Source organism: Benincasa hispida, chromosome 11 (genome assembly GCF_009727055.1).
Source record: "Benincasa hispida cultivar B227 chromosome 11, ASM972705v1, whole genome shotgun sequence".
In the NCBI taxonomy this organism is placed as follows: Eukaryota; Viridiplantae; Streptophyta; class Magnoliopsida; order Cucurbitales; family Cucurbitaceae; genus Benincasa; species Benincasa hispida.
In genome coordinates, this window is record NC_052359.1 from 73,760,748 (window position 1) to 73,777,800 (window position 17,053).

Below are 17,053 nucleotides of genomic sequence, written 5' to 3' on the forward strand. Positions count from 1 at the left end.
ATGCAAAGTACGTCTATTTTTATAAGTTGTTATAAAATTGAATTAGACATTAAAATCCATAACAAAGATAAGCTGCATGCTCATGTAGGTTAAACACTTGTTTTAATAGTTAAAATAGGTCGTTATTATATAAATTACGGTTATAAACTCAACTGGTATATAATCCTATCTAAGGTTGGAGGTTTTTAAGTTGACGATCTATGGAACACCTTCTATCTGAGGATTATAGCCGAATAATTGAGCATTGTTATAAGCGTATGTGAGCGGGGTGAGGTAATAAAATGGTTTATCACCTAAACATTGTAGGTTAAATCTATTTATAAGCGTTATACTTGGATAAACCACATAGACTTAGGTTGTCTAATTAGCAGGAATGAACCTGAGTATAAATATACCCAAACAGTTAGTATAACACTGCAGTGGGAGTTTAATAACATATATGATATGTTGTTAGAACGCTTCAGCGGGAATTTAATAACATATATGATATGTTGTTAGAACGCTTCAGTGGGAGATTAATAACATATATAATATGTTGTTTTTAGCTCTCGCATCCCTAAGAGTTCACATCGAGATTCATGCTTCGCTTCGTATCACCCTGGGAGTGACCTCCATTCGGAAAGTGTTTGCATGAATCAAGATTTAGATGAATGGGGAAAGTTGTTCACAGTAAAATTAAATATACAATGTTTTGATTTTAATTCTTACGTCCCTAAAAAGTTCACATCGCGAGGTTCATGCGACACTTCGTGTCACCCTGAGAGTGACCTCCATTCGAAAAATGTTTGCATGAGTGAATATCAAGTTAAATAAGGGGAAGTTGTTCATTGTAAAATAAAATATATGATATATTGATTTCAACTCTCACATCCCTAGAAAGTTCACACCATAAGATTCATACAACATTTCGTGTCACCTTGGGAGTGACCTTCATTCAGAAAGTGTTTGTATGGATCAAGATCAAGGTGAATGGGGGAAGTAGTTCATAGTGAGTAGGTGAAGAATATGTGTCAACGTCTCCTACGGTCTCTTCCATTAGTTTGGACCGTAGAATTCCTATGTTGCACCTGCTTATTGACTTTAGGCAACCTTGCTAGTCGTTTAGTGATGACTATCCCCTCAAAGGGTTGTAACATAGGATTTAGAGCAACTCAAACTCCAAAAATGGATAGGGTTTCTTAGGTCCATTCCCAACCTCAACTCTCCAACTTGGTAGCATCGTTAGGGCCGACCTCTGAAGTCTGAAAACCACTTAGAAAATTACTAAATGTTAGTAATTTTTAACCAAAAACAGTGACTAATGACTAAGGAATAAGAGTTATTCTGAAGATAGTATTTAGTCAAGAATGTCTTGATTTAGTGAAGAAGTATTTGGCTGCCCCTCGGTAGCACTTATTCTGACTAACTATGGTATCGTTGCAAATAAATAATGATTATGGGTACATTATTACTTTTTGCTAAAACTTGATTTGGATTTAGTTGCAATTTACTAATAAGAATTTGTTTAAATTTTCAGCATGTCGAATTCTTCTAAAATACTCATTTCTGTTTTAGTTAACGGTAATAACAATTCAACATGTAAATTACTAGCAAATGATGATTCAAAACAATTTTTAACAGAGGAATGTCCTCTATCTTCCAACTCATCTAAAGTTTTGAACTATATAAATGAGAAAGTGAAAATCGAATGACATAGTAAATACGATTTACTTGTCAATGAAACATGCTTAGTGAAAAATGAAAACAAGACCTGGATAATAGATTCAGATGTCGCTAATCATATCTGTATTTTCTCTCAGGAAACAAGTTCTTGGAGACAATTTACAGAAGGTGAAGTAACCTTTAAGGTAGGAACCGGGGAGGTTGTTTCAGCTAAAACAGTGGGAGATATGAAGTTATTTATAGGAGATAGGTACATTTTACTTGAAAATGTTTATTACATTCCTTCTATAAAAAGGAATTTAATATCCGTCTCATGTTTATTGGAACAAAATTACAAAATTTCTTTTGAAAAAAATGAAGTGTTCATTACTTCGAAAGATATCAAAATTTGTTCTATGAAACTAGAAAATAACTTGTACATGTTAAAACTAACTGAGGTTAAAGCCATTTTTAACATAGAGATATTTAAAACAACTAAAACTCAAAATAAGAAATGGAAGATTTCTCCAAATTCCTATCTTTGGCACTTGAGACTTGGTCACATCAATCTCAACAGGATTGAGAGATTGATGAAGAACGGTCATCTAAATCAGTTAGAAGATAGTTTCATTACCTCCATGTGAAACTTGTCTTGAGGGTAAAATGACTAAAAAGTCTTTTTCTGGAAAAAGTCTTGGAGCCAAAGAACCCTTGAAGCTGGTACATTCATACCTTTTTGGTCTGATGAATGTTAAAGCTAGAGAAGGGTATGAATATTTCATCAGCTTCATTGATGATTATTCAAGGTATGGTCATATTTACCTAATGCATCATAAGTTCGAAATACTTGAAAAGTTAAAGGAATATAAGGTTGAAGTTGAGAACCCATTAGGTAAAAGGCTTAAAACACTCCGATCAGATCGAAGTGGTGAATATATGAACTTAAAATTCCAGGACTATTTGATAGAACATGGAATTCAGTCGCAATTCACAGCTCCTGGCATACCTAAAAATAATGGTGTGGCAGAAAGGAGAAATAGGACCTTGTTAGACATGGTTCGTTCTACGATGAGTTATGCTCAGTTGCCAAGTTCTTTATGGGGACATGCTGTTGAGACTGTGGTGTATATATTAACATGGTTCCTTCGAAAAGTGTTTCAGAAATACCTTACGAGTTATGGAGAGGACGTAAAGGTAGTTTATGTCACTGCAGGATCTGGGATGCCCAACACATGTGTTGGTGCAAAATTCTAAGAAGCTGGAATACCGTTCAAAGGTATGCCTATTTGTAGGTTACCCTAAAGAGACAAAAGATGGTTTCTTTTATGATCCTTAAGAAGATAAGGTATTTATATCGACGAAAAATGCAACTTTCCTTGAGGAAGAACACATCAAAATCATCAACCTCACAGTAAGTTAGTAATAGATGAAATGACCAGAGAAACGACAAATGCATCAATAAGAGTTGTTGATCGAATAGGTCCATCAACAAGAGTTGTTGATGAAATTGGTACTTCACATTATTCTCAAGAGTTGAAAGTGCCTCGACATAGTGGAAGGGTTGTGCAATAGCCTGACTGGTACATAGGTTCACTGATACTCAAGTCATCATAACAGATGATGGCTTAAAGGATCCATTGACTTTCAAACAAGCAATGGGAGATGTGTATTAAAACCAGTGGATTAAAGCCATGGACCTTGAAATGGAGTCAATGTACTTCAATTTAGTCTGGAATCTTGTAGATCAACCAGAAGGGGTAAAACCCATCGATTACAAGTGGATCTACAAGAGAAAATGAGACCAAGCTGGTAAGGTATCGACCTACAAGGCTAGGTTTGTGGCAAAATGGTTTACCCAAAGAGAATAGGTAGAGTATGAAGAAACCTTCTCTCTGGTTACCATGATAAAGTCTATTAGATTACTCTTATCCATAGTTTCCTTTTATGATTACAAAATCTTGCAAATGGATGTCAAGACAACCTTTCCAAAAGGTTATCTTGAGAAGAGTATCTATATGTCTCAACAAGAAGGGTTTATAGAACGGGGTCAAGAGGAAAAATTTTAGAAGCTTAATTCATCTATTTATGGATTAAAACAAGTGTCTCGACCCTGGAATACGAGATTTGACACTGTGATCAAATATTATGGCTTTGAACAAAATGTTGACGAACTTTGTGTTTACAAGAAAATCGTTAATAGAACTATTACTTTTCTGGTTCTGTATTTGATGATATTCTACTCATAGGAAATGAGGTAGAATTTCTGACTGACATCAAGAGATGGCTTGCTATGCAATTCCAAATGAAATATCTAGAATGTTGGGAATGTTCTAGAACTCGCAGTTCGTGTTACACATTCTATTCTATCAATAACAACGACTTGTTGATTTTGCATCTTATTATGAAAATCCAATAAATGCATCCTTGGCTATAGTCTAAATGTTGTAACTTTATGTAGTGACATAAACAAGATCAAGTTGACAGTATATAGCCTAAATAGTCTAATAAGTATATGGATGAAATTGGGTATCTCATCCTGGTAACACTATTGGATGCGACCCACTTTGTAGTTGTTACAAGAAGTTGTAAGGTGCTACAAATGATGTGATCCACAAATTGTTCATGTTGAGTCATGAGAGTGAGGGTATCCTATGCAATGAGTTTGCATATAGATTGGACCACGAAAATAGTCACTTTTTTTTATAACGACCGTTTACTGTTAAAACTGACTACTTCATTTATTATATAACCTAGGTTAACTCGATCTTAATACTGAGCTTGCTATGAACTCCTGTTTGTTTAGGATTATCCCTTGATCTGCAAACGGTGAGAGTAGTCTAATAACACTGCTCAATGAGCTTACCATTTTGGGGATAAGACCGTTTGAATAGCTGGGGACATAGCCTTGCAAGATGGAATTCATTCTTACCCTATTTAGGGTTAGCAGATAGGTTGTTCTCTTAAGTACTGACTCTAGGTCTTGAACAATCGGGGCCCTACCTTCTCATGATAGAGAAAAGATTTTATTCATAGAGATTATGAATCATAATTTTTCATTAGAGGATCAGTAGGAACTTAAGGAACAAGATGTAGTCATAAGGGTAAAACGGTATTTTTGACCTAGCTGTGATTACGGACAACCTGTGAAGAATTGATTTACTGATTATGGTTATTAAGTGGACATAATATATCTACAGTGAGGGGAGTTCAACTATGGGCTATAGTGGAGTGTCTCGTTAGTTAATGAATAGGGGTTAGATCAGACTAATGAGTTTAGCCGATTAATCTCGAATCGTTGAAGCCCATGATCTGTAGGTCCGCGCGGTCCCCCTACTAGCTCGTAAATGGGTAAGCTTTAGGGTAGTTTGAGAAATTAATTTGAAACGTTCAAATAAAACAGAACAAGAGAATAAATATTTATATATGATTTAAATATATAAAGATGATTATTGTGAAAAAATTAATTTAATATTTGATATTAAATTAATTAATTTTTAAATTTAATTTAAGAAAAAATTTTGAATTAAAATTATTTAAAATTATTTTTTTTTTTAAAAAGAAAATGGAAATTCGTTTGCATGGTTCACAAAATGGAAAAAGAGTTTTCTCCATTACCATCATCTTTATGCTCACACAAAATGCATTATCTTCTCTACTTTGATTTTCCAAGCATGAGCTGCCAGCCATGCACTCCATCTCTTTGCATGTTCATCTATTATATATAAAGAAGAGTGGAGTTGCTGGAGAAGAAGAGAATACAGAATTTGAGAGAAAATTTTCTGAAGAAGAAGTCGTCTTCTTCAGTTGGGCTGCTGCGAGTATTTTCTAGTTTCTTCACATCTTCAAGTTGTTCTTGAGTCCCACAACTCTGCCTAAAGCTCCAAGATCATAGTAGGAAAGGCTTTGAGGTGGTTCACGTTGATAACAACGTGAAGACAACAGCTGAATAGACGTTTTCTTGGAGAGTTCATCAAAGGTATGTTCTGAAAACCCACTTTTTGAGAAGAGCATGCTTTGGTTTTTGCTAAAATTAGTGAATTAGAATGCTTATGGATCCTTGATACTTCTGCTGCATGTTGTTTAACTCTTTCAATTGGTATCAGAGCATCTTTTAAGCTTTTAATTTGGTCTAATTTGGGCAAGGTGGGTGTTTTTTCATGAGATATAAGAAACCGATGCACTGCTATGGTTTTCTCTGTTTTGGCATTTTAATTCTCTTTAGTTTATCAATTAAATTTGTATTTGGCTCTTTTTTTAATGAGCATTTATGTGTTAGCAAGAGTCTGTAATTTATTTGGAGTCATTAGAGTTGAAATTAAGATGTAATTGAAGAAGGTCGAGCTGCTGTTCGAGATTTTTCAGTTTCTGCTTAAATTTGTTGTTGAGGTCCAGTTGCTAAACAATCATTTAGCTCCAGATGTTACACGATGAGAAGAAAAGCTAGACGATCGTTTAGTAATATGCGCTGGTCGTTGTGATGTTGAACGTTAAACGATCGTGTACCTGCGGGAGCTAAGCGATGCGTTCATTTGCTATACGATAACAATACGCGATCGTTTAGTTTTTGTCGTGGGAACTATACGATACGTTGATTTTGCTAAACGATGGCGCTATACAATTGTTCAGCAATGATGTGTGCTAAACAATGCGATGAAGTGCTACGCGATAGCACTGAGCGTTCGTTTGGTCGCGGAGCTAAGTGATCGTGTAGATAAATGCTATGCGACACGATGATGTTCTATACGATTGAGCTATGTGATCGTTTTAGCTGTGGCGGATACTAAACGACGACTTGGATGCGCTGGGCGATGGTGTTATGTGATCGCTTAGTACTATGCGATGGAGCTAAACGATTGCACTGGGATGGAACTAAACGATCGTCTAGTCCTATGCGATAGAGCTAAATGATCATTCAGGTTTCAGGAAACACTATGTGATCGTGTACTTCCTCTCAACCCCAGGCGATGACACTAGACGATTACATCCAGGCGTTACACGATCGGCCTTAACAACATATTGGGGTTGGACTAAGAGCAACCGGTTCGACGGGTTTACTCAAGGTTCAATCTGGTTCAGCCTCAAATGGTTGTGGTTGGTCTGGTTCAGGCTTTGTTGGTTTGGTTCAGATTCATCTAGCCCGGTTCGAGTTGTTTTGGGTTTGGTTTGGAGCGGTTCGAGCGGTTCAAAGACGGTTATGAAGCTGTTTGTAATTGTTAGCTGTCTGTTTGCTTGTTTATGCCAAAACGAAAACCATAACAGTTAGTATTTAATTGTTTATGCATGGGATGTATGTGATAATTAAATAAATTCATGTATATGCATACATGTCATGTAGATTTAAAACCCCACCATAGGAAGCATGTTACATGCATTGACAGTATGTTATAATTGTTATAATATACAGTATGCATGTTAGAGTTATGTTTAATATAATAGTTATATTATATACCTTTGTTGAATGTTATGGATGTTAAGCATGTCTAAATTTTGTAAGTTGTTATAAAATTAGTTAGACGTTTAAAATCCATAACAAAGAACAGATGCATGCTCACTTAGGTTAACAACTAATTTTAATCGTTAAAATAGATTGTTGCCTTATAAAATACGGTTACAAACTCATATTGGTTCATAAACCTGTCTAAGGCTGGGGGTACAAAAGTTGACGGTTTACGGAATACCTCCTCTTGGGGATTATGACCGAACAATTGAGAGTTGTTAACTAATTTTATGAGCTTGCATGAGTGATGTGAGGTAATAAAACTGTTTATCACCTAGACATTGTAGGTTAAATCCAATTATAAGAGTTATATTTGGATAAACCACTTAGACTTAGGTTGTATGAAATTAGTCGTCATGCCTAAGTAAATTACCCAATCATTTAGAACACTTCAGTGGGAGATTAACAATATATTTGATATATAGTTATTAGCTCTCACGTCCTCAAAAGTTCACACCGTGAGATCCATGCTCGGCTTCTTGTCGATTTTACCTCGACTGCTCTATACGGAAAGTGTTTGCATGGGTCAATAACAAGGTGAATGAGGGAAGTGGTTCATAGTAAGTGGGTGAAAGAAATGTGTCAACATTGTCCTATGGTCTCCTCCATTAGTTTAAACTGTGAGATTTCTATGTTGCGCCTGCTGTCATTTTTATACAACACTAGCTAGCCGTTAACCGCGGCGATCCCTACGGAGGGTTGTAACATAGGATTCGAAACAACCCAAGCTTCAGTAAAATGAATAGGGTCTTATAGTTCTGTCTTGGATATTGTCTTCTTTCTCGGAGGCATATTCATACCGTCCTATAAGATCTGAAAATGGCGGGTCACACTTACAAGAATTACTAAGTGTTAGTAAAGATCTTGACCGGAAATGATAACCAAAAGAACTATTGGGATATGAGTTATTCTAGATAATAGTATTTGGTCAAGAATTGTCTTGCTTCTGTGAAGGAATCCTTGACTGCCCCACGGTAGCACTTGTTCTAAATCACTTAAGTATCATTGCAAATAAATAAAGATTTATTGGGTACTTTATTAGTTTTGCTAAAATGGATTTAGATGAATATTTTAATAGAATTTGTTTAAAATGTTTCAGCAATGTCGAACTGGATTATACAACTACTTGCTTCTGAAAAATTTAATGGACAGGGTTACTCCAATTGGAAATCAAATATCAATACAATATTAGTAGTAGATGACTTGAGGTTTGTGTTAAGGAAGGAGTGTCCTCCAGTTCCCAGTTCAACGGCGACCCGAAATATTCGGGATGTTTATGATAGGTGGGTAAGGGCGAATGATAATAGGCAGAAATGCACATTATTCCAGCGCAAATTATAAAACAATGCAGGATTGCGATGGTAAAAATACACAATATTGCATCCAAACGCATTAAGTTCACAATATTGTGATCACATGCGTCCATCACATTAAAACAACTAACTTATGTATTTTGTGTAGAAAATACGTTGGTGCATGACGGAAATGCGATCCGAAGAAATTAACGTCTGAACGCATTAAGAGATTGCGACCGCAAGGCTATGCGATCATTTGCGCTCGCGAAAATCTGCTTAAGAAGGTGGCCGCATAGAGCCGAAGCATCAAGGTGGGCGCATCTGGGTGAAATCTCAATAAATCATGATGGGACAGAAAGCTGATGACGGTCGATTCCGAATTAAGTTGACATGCCGTTAATGACATACTGTAGCAAGTACACTCAACTTTTCAGTGACAATTATTCGGCGCATCAGACAGAGAATTAATGCCATCCTATCAGTGCAATCATAAAAGAGAAAAAGCCTTTCACCCTGAAGCTCTATAAATACCAAAGGCCACTTTCTTCGAAGAGCTAGCCTAGTTTTAGAGAGTTCACCCAGTTTTAGAGTTCACCAAATAGACGATAGTTAGCCTTGTTCTTAATTTTCTTATACTTAGAAGGCGGAAGTAAGAGAAGGGAAAAGACGACGGAAGATCGTCCTGGTCAGCTGGAGAGAGTGCCAGGGAGCATGGAAAAATAGAGAGAGGGCGACTCTTGCGAGAGGAAGAACATCTTTTAAGTAGAGTAGAGAAGAATAGTGTAAAATCCTTGGGAAGCAAGAAATTGCTACCAGGCTCTTTATCTTGATTTCACATTGTCATTTTGTACTTCGATTTCATATATAGAATGGAACTTGCATTTCTACATCTGTTCACTCTTTTTAAAATACACATGAGTAGCTAAATCTATCGAATGGGTTGAGAAGTACTTAGTTAACATGACCTAGGATCTTCATTGCATGCGATCATCTTGTCTTATGTTGCGCCCATCACCCTTTAGAGCTACTCGAGAGAGAGCCTAAAGAAAGAACCTAAGACTTGAGAGAGCTAGGTTAGAATCTAGACTCGAGAGAGCAAGATTAGATCTGCATAAGCAAGAGATAGAGACTTAGAGATAAGTTCTGTTTGTCAACATGCATCGCATGCACCCTAGAGATAGGTTATGGTAGTATGTGGTCGCCTTGTGTATGTGTGTGTCATTCGTCATCGCTTAGACAAGAATAGAGACTTAAATGTAGGTCCTATAGACACCATCGCATACATCACATGTGTTCTAAAACTAGAAGCCGTAGCATTTGCATTGAGAGATGACTTGTTGTTGTATGTATGTAGCTTAATCGCATAACATGGATGCAACCGTAGGAAATGTTAGCTAAATCCCTTCTCAACCCGTTCCCTGCATACGCATCGTATCTTTCGTATTATTAACTATTTTCTCAACTCCGCCGCATATACTTTATACTATAAACAACAAACCAACAAACCCCTTGATTTATTTATTACCGCAAAGTGATCTAAAATTACCATTGCATACTATTTTCCTCAATCCCTATGTTTGACTTTGGGCTTACCAGGCAACTCAGTAGGATTTATACTTAGATCTTGTTGAGTAAACTTACATGCACAATGCATATTCCACCATCGCATTCTACTCCATTATTTCATCGCATAACAACACGCATCAGCTAACGAAAATGCCCGGGCCTATATCGCGAGTATATCTGATGTACTCAACAAGAAACATGAGGTCATGCCCACAGCTCGTGAGATCATGGCATCATTACAGGAGATGTTGAGAGAACATGTTCTGACATGATGGTCCATTTTAACATCGCAGAGGCTCACGGGGCTATGATAGACGAAACAAGTCAAGTGAGCGTGATACTGGAATCTCTTCCTGAGAGCTATCTGCCATTCCGGACAAATGCTGTCATGAACAAAATCACTTATAACTTAACGATGTTGTTGAATGAATTGCAAACTTATCAATCGATGATGAAGCTCAAGGAAAAAGAAATAAATGTTATTTCTAAATTGAAAAAGTTTTACAAAGGGTTTACGTCTGGTACGAAACCTGTTGATGATAATAAAGCTTGTCCTTCTTCTTCTTCTAAAGATAAAACCGTACAGATGAAAAAGAAAGGAAAAGGGAAAAAGAAAACTGTTGCGAAGAAAAACAAAAACAAAACTCCTAAGGGAAAATATTTCCATTGTAGAGAGGTTGGGCATTGGAAGCGTAATTGCGCAAATTATCTAGTTGAAAAGAAAGCAGAAAAGAATAAACAAGGTAAATATGATTTACTAGTTGTTGAAACATGTATAGTGAAAAATTCTCACCTTACCTGGATATTAGATTCAGGCGCCACTAATCATGTTTGTACTTTTCTACAGGAAACTAGTTCTTGGAGAAGACTTTCTGAATATGAGATGACTTTCAAGGTGGACAAAGGTGAAGTCATTTCAGCTGAAGCAGTGGGAGATGTGAAGTTATTTTTTGGAGATTCTTTTATCTTACTCAAGAATGTGTTCTTTGTACCTAAGATGAAAAGGAATCTGATCTCCATTTCTTGTCTTTTAGAAAATATGTACAATGTATCTTTTGAATATAATGAAGCGTTTGTTTATTCAAGAGGTGTTCATATTTGTTCTGCTAGACTTGCAAATAACTTATACATATTACAACCAATGGAAGCAAAAGCTATTTTAAATATTGAGATGTTTAAAACAGCTGAAACTCATAATAAAAAGCGAAAAATTTCTCCTAACGCTTATCTCTGGCACCTCAGGCTTGGTCATATTAATCTCAACAGGATTGAGAGATTGGTAAAAAAAAAAAAAAAGTCATCTAAATCAGTTAGAAGACAGTTCCCTACCTCCATGTGAATCATGTTTTGAGTGAAAAATGACGCAAAGATATTTTTTTGACAAAGGTCTTCGTGCCAAAGAACCTCTTGAACTTATACATTCAGACCTTTGTGGTCTGATAAATGTTAAAGCTCGAGGAGGATATCAGTACTTCGTCAGTTTTATTGACGATTACTCTCGATATGGCTATATTTACTTAATTAGTCACAAGTCTGAAACTCTTGAAAAGTTCAAAGAATTTAAGTCTCAGATTGAAAATCAGTTAAGTAAAAGAATTAAAACACTTCGGTCTGATCGAGGTGGTGAGTATAGGATTTGCATTCCAGAACTATCTAGTAGATCATGGAATTAAATCCCAACTCACAGTACCTGAAACACCACAACAAAACGGTGTTGCAGAAAGAAGAAATCGAACCTTGTTGGACATGGTTCGGTCTATGATGAGTTATGCTCAATTACCTCAATCCTTTTGGGGATATGCAGTACAGACTGCAGTTTATATTCTGAACGTTGTTTCATCCAAAAGTGTTTCAGAAACACCATATAAATTGTGGAAAGGACGCGAAGCAATTAACGTCATTTTCGCATCTGGGTTGTCCAGCACACGTGTTGGTACAAAATCCTAAAAAATTAGAAACACGTTCGAAATTATGCCTATTCGTAGGATATCCCATGGAAACAAAAGGAGGATACTTTTATGATCCGCAAGAAGATAAAGTGTTTGTATCGACAAATGCAACTTTCTTGGAAGAGGATCATATTAAGAATCGTCTACCTCATAGTAAACTAATATTGTAAGAACTGTCTAAAGATACTACAGATAAATCAATAAGAGTTGTTGATCAAGCTGGTCTATCAACAACGGTTGTTGTCCTGTCACGTCCATCCCAAGAGTTGGGAATGCCTCGTCATAGTGGGAGGGTTATTCAACAATCTGAACGTTACATGGGTTTAACAGAAACTTAAAACATCATACAAGATGATGGTTTAGAGGATCTATTAACCTTTAAAAAGGAAATGGAAGATGTTGTTAGGGAACAATGAATAAAAACCATGGACGATGAAATGGAGTCTATGTACTTCAACTCAGTCTGGGAACTTGTAGAACAACCACAAGGTGTTACACCTATAGGTTGTAAGTGGATCTAAAGAGAAAACGAGACCAAACTGGCAAAGTACAGACCTATAAAGCCAGGCTCGTGGCAAAGAGTTTTACCCAAAGAGAAGGAGTTGATTATGAAGAAAATTTTTCTCCTATTGCCATGATTAAATCAATAAGAATACTTCTTGCCATTGCCACATATTATGACTATGAAATATGGCAAATGGATGTCAAGACAACTTTTTTGATTGGCTATCATGATGAAAGTATTTTTATGTCTCAACCAGAGGGGTTTGTCGAAACAGGACAGGAACATAAAGTTTGTAAGCTTAATCGATCCATTTATGGATTGAAACAAGCGTCCAGATCCTGGAATATAAGGCTTGACACTGCGATCAAATCTTATGGCTTTGAACAGAACGTTGATGAACCTTGTGTATACAAGAAGATAATCAACAAAACTGTAGCATTCTTAGTTCAACAAAACTGTAGCATTCTTAGTTATGTATGTTGATGATATCTTGCTCATGGGAATGAGACAAGCTTGTTTCTAACGTAAAGAGATAGTTAGCATCACAGTTCCAAATGAAAGATTTGGGCGATGCTCCGTATGTTCTAGAAATACAGATCTTTCGAGATCGAAATAATAGAACATTAGCACTATCTCAGGCATCTTATATTAATAAGATGTTGTCAAGGTATAATATGCAAAATTCCAAGAAAGGTTTATTACCTTTTAGACATGGAATTCATTTTTCGAAGGAACAATGTCCTAAGAGACCTCAAGAGGTTGAGGAGATGAACAAAATTCCATATTCTTTTGCAGTTAGGAGTTTTATGTACGCTATGTTGTGTACACGTCCTGACATATGTTTTGCAATTGGAATCGTCAGCAGGCTCAAATCTAATCCTGGACACGATCATTGGACTGCTGTAAAAAATATCCTCAAGTATCTTAGGAGAATGAGGGACTATATGTTTGTGTATGGACCTAAGGATTTGATCCTTATAAGATACACTGATTCTGATTTTCAGACTGACGTAGATTCCAGGAAATCTACTTCAGGATCAGTTTTCACTCTTAACGGAGGAGATGTGCTCGTCACAAAGATAGCCTCTAAAGACAACCTTGTTGATCCATTCACCAAGGCCCTCTCAGCTAAAGTTTTCGAGGGCCATCTAGTGGGACTAGGACTCCGAGTAGTGTAATCTAGGGCAAGTGAGAGAATATCTGTGGTATTGTAGCGTACATCTCCAGGCTGTAAAACGCACTCTGGGTGGTGACCCCTTCCTCCTAGCTTTCGTTATTCCCAATAATATGGCACTCGGTAACAGATCGCTTCTTCCTTTCATATTAGAGGATTTAATGATCTATGGGGTGCAATCCGGGTCCGATGTCATTTTCAATTGACTTAGATAGAAAAGTACAAGTCTTTACCTTTCTTTCTTTGAATTGAATTGCCTCTCACTTCCTTTTCCACTAAGTGATTGCTTAGGGACCTTAGCATACCCTACAGTTGATGCCGTCTTGTCTCGATTACGAGCTTCTAGAATTGAAAGCAGATTTTCGCAATAATGAAGCTTTGTTGTCTTACATGAGACTCAAGATATTCCTCACTCCATGGCAAAGTTCAAAGCTAAGTGCTCACCAAGCCTTAGAAGTGCCTCATAATCCCCAGGGTATGATACCTTATAGCCTCACAATTATAAGCCCTAGTTTGTTGTATATTTCCCATTATGTATCTCAACATTATATTGTATATATTTGTTCTCACTAGAGTTTTAATATAAGTGGGAGATTTTTGGGAATGTCCTAGAACTCACACTTCGTGTTAAATATTCTATTTTATCAATAACAATGCCTTGGTTATTTTGCATCTTATTATGAAAATCCAATAAATGCATCCTTGGCTATAGTCTGAATGTTGTAACTTTATGTAGTGACATAAACAGGATCAAGTTGACAGCATATAGCTTAAATGGTCTAATAAGTATATGGATAAAATTGGGTATCTCATCCTGGTAACACTACTGGATGCGGCCCACTCTGTAGTTGCTACGAGAAGTTGTAAGGTGCTACAAATGATGTGATCCACAAATCGTTCATGTTGAGTCATGAGAGTAGAGACATCCTATGCAATGAGTTTGCTTATAGACTGGACCACAAAAATAGTCACTTTTCTTTATAACGGTCGTTTACTATTAAAACTGACTATTTCATTTATTATATAACTTAGGTTAACTCGATCTTAATCCTGAGCTAACTATGAACTCCTGTTTGTTTGGGATTATCCTTTGATTTGCAAATGGTGAGATTAGTCCAACAACACTGCTTAATAAGCTTACCATTTTGGGGATAAGACCGGATGAATAGCTGGGGACATAGCCTTGCAAGATGAAATTCACTCCTACCTTATTTAGGGTTAGCAAATAGGTTGTTCTCTTAAGTACTGACTCCAGGTCTTGAACAATCGAGGCCCCCCTTCTCATGATAGAGAAAGGATTTGATTCATAGAGATTATGAATCAGAATTGTTCATTAGAGGATCAGTAGGACCTTAAGGAACAAGATGTAGTCACAGGGGTAAAACGGTATTTTTGGCCTAACTGTGATTACAAACAACCGCTGAAGGATCGACTTACTGATTATGGTTATTAAGTGGATGATAACTGGCAGAAATGCCAGTTATTATAAGCCTTTTATTTAGAATTATGAGGGTTAACAAGTAGAAAACACGGTGATAATACTTAGAATTTGTGAAAAATTGAGCTTTGCGTCGATTAATACCTAAATCCTCACTGAACCCAATATTATGTGTTACTCCAAGTCAAAGTGTCTATTTTTGTAGCTATCGCAGGAATCAAACGCATGCATTTGAAATAAGCAAACGCAGACAAACGCATGCGCTGAAGCCAAGCGACCGCAAAGACAAACGCATACGCTGAAAGTTGGATCGCATGCGTCCATCGCATGGAAATTGCGGTGATCGTATGCGTCCATCACATGGAAGTTGCAGTGATCTTATGCGTCCATCGCATGGAAGTTGCGATGATCGTATGCATCCATGCAAATCTTGACTCATTCATTGTCGTATTCTTCATCATCTTCATCCCTATCATAGTTTATCTTCAGCATTTATTTATCAAAGACAATCACATGCTTAATCGTGTAGCCTTGAGATAGGACGCCTGAAGCAACCCACCGAGAGGTGTGCGTTGTGCGAGTATAGTGAGTTAATCCTTTTTGCTTGGTGAAAGGCTGTAGCAACGCCTGTCTATGGGATGTTGCATTGCTTGTCTATAAGTTAAATAGCCGCGTCTAACTACCTGAGAAGGTAATAGATGGAGCGCACCAAAGCAAGGTTGGCATTGTTCCTAGAGATAGGCACAATCCTATGCTCGACGCAACCATGCACTATAGAGATATAGTCATACGGCTGACCATCGAGAGGTGTGCGACGCGTTAATGCAATAAGCTAGGATTACTCGGGCGATTTAAGATAATAAACATTACTAAGCATTAATAGTTGTTGTGTATCTATTTATTCTCATCGCAAGTCTTCTATTACTCAATCTGTTTAGATAGGAGTAGGAGTAGTGTGTAAATCCATTAAACTTATTCTTTTTATTTTTATTCATCGCCTCAAACGCATTGCTTCACAAGCATTATTGAGTGACAAGTCCCTGTGTTTGACCTCGGATTACCTGAGAAACTTGCGTTTGAGTTATACTTGGCGCGAGCGTAAGAAAACTTGTGATAGGAACACATGGTCATTGCATACTAGATTAACACATCTTCATTCCGACACATGGGTGCAAACGCATAAGCCATGTCTAACGCATGATTTCGTGCACAACCCCGTCCGTCAATAATAATAAACAATTTTCCAACCAAAAAGTTTTTGGCGCCGTTACCGGGGACTGGGCAGCTAATGTTTTGTGAAGTTTTGTGTTTTTGCAGGCACCCTTTCAGTCTTAGGCGTATTGTAGATTTTGCGACCAAGCTGTAAACAATATTTGAAGTATAGGCGATGCATTGAAAGTCAAATATTGACCTTGAGATAGAAAGGCTATCTGTCGCATGAGCTAGAAGCAGTTTTAGGCACACCATGTGTTCAACAATTGCTGGAAGCTCCAATGGTCAGGGCGAGTCCCTTGACCCAAGTAGTTAAGAACCATCTCCTGCATGGGAGACTCCTTGCGGTAACAACACTACAATCTCTCCAGGGACGTCTTCTACTCTATCTTTTATATTGCTTTCTTAGTTTAGTTTATTATTTTTATTTATTGTTATTTTGGATATGCAGCTACATCCTTGGTTGTGGTGCGTTTGCTCCTTGTAAGTACGATAATAACTTTGCTCGGTGTGCAGTTACAACAGAAGAATCCTCCACATCCTTCAACGCATGGCTTCAATCGCATGAATTCCACGCATTGTCGCATGCGTTATTCTACTTAAGGTTCTGTTCTTGTTATCTTTTATGCCTTATCCTTTTGAAATTATCTTTGTCTGACTGTGGTTCTTTGCGATGCATCTAAAATGGTACAAATAATTCACTGCATCCGCTAACTAGGCATCGCAAGGCGCTCCTTACTTTTAATAGCTTATTCAAATTGTAAGTCTATAGATTT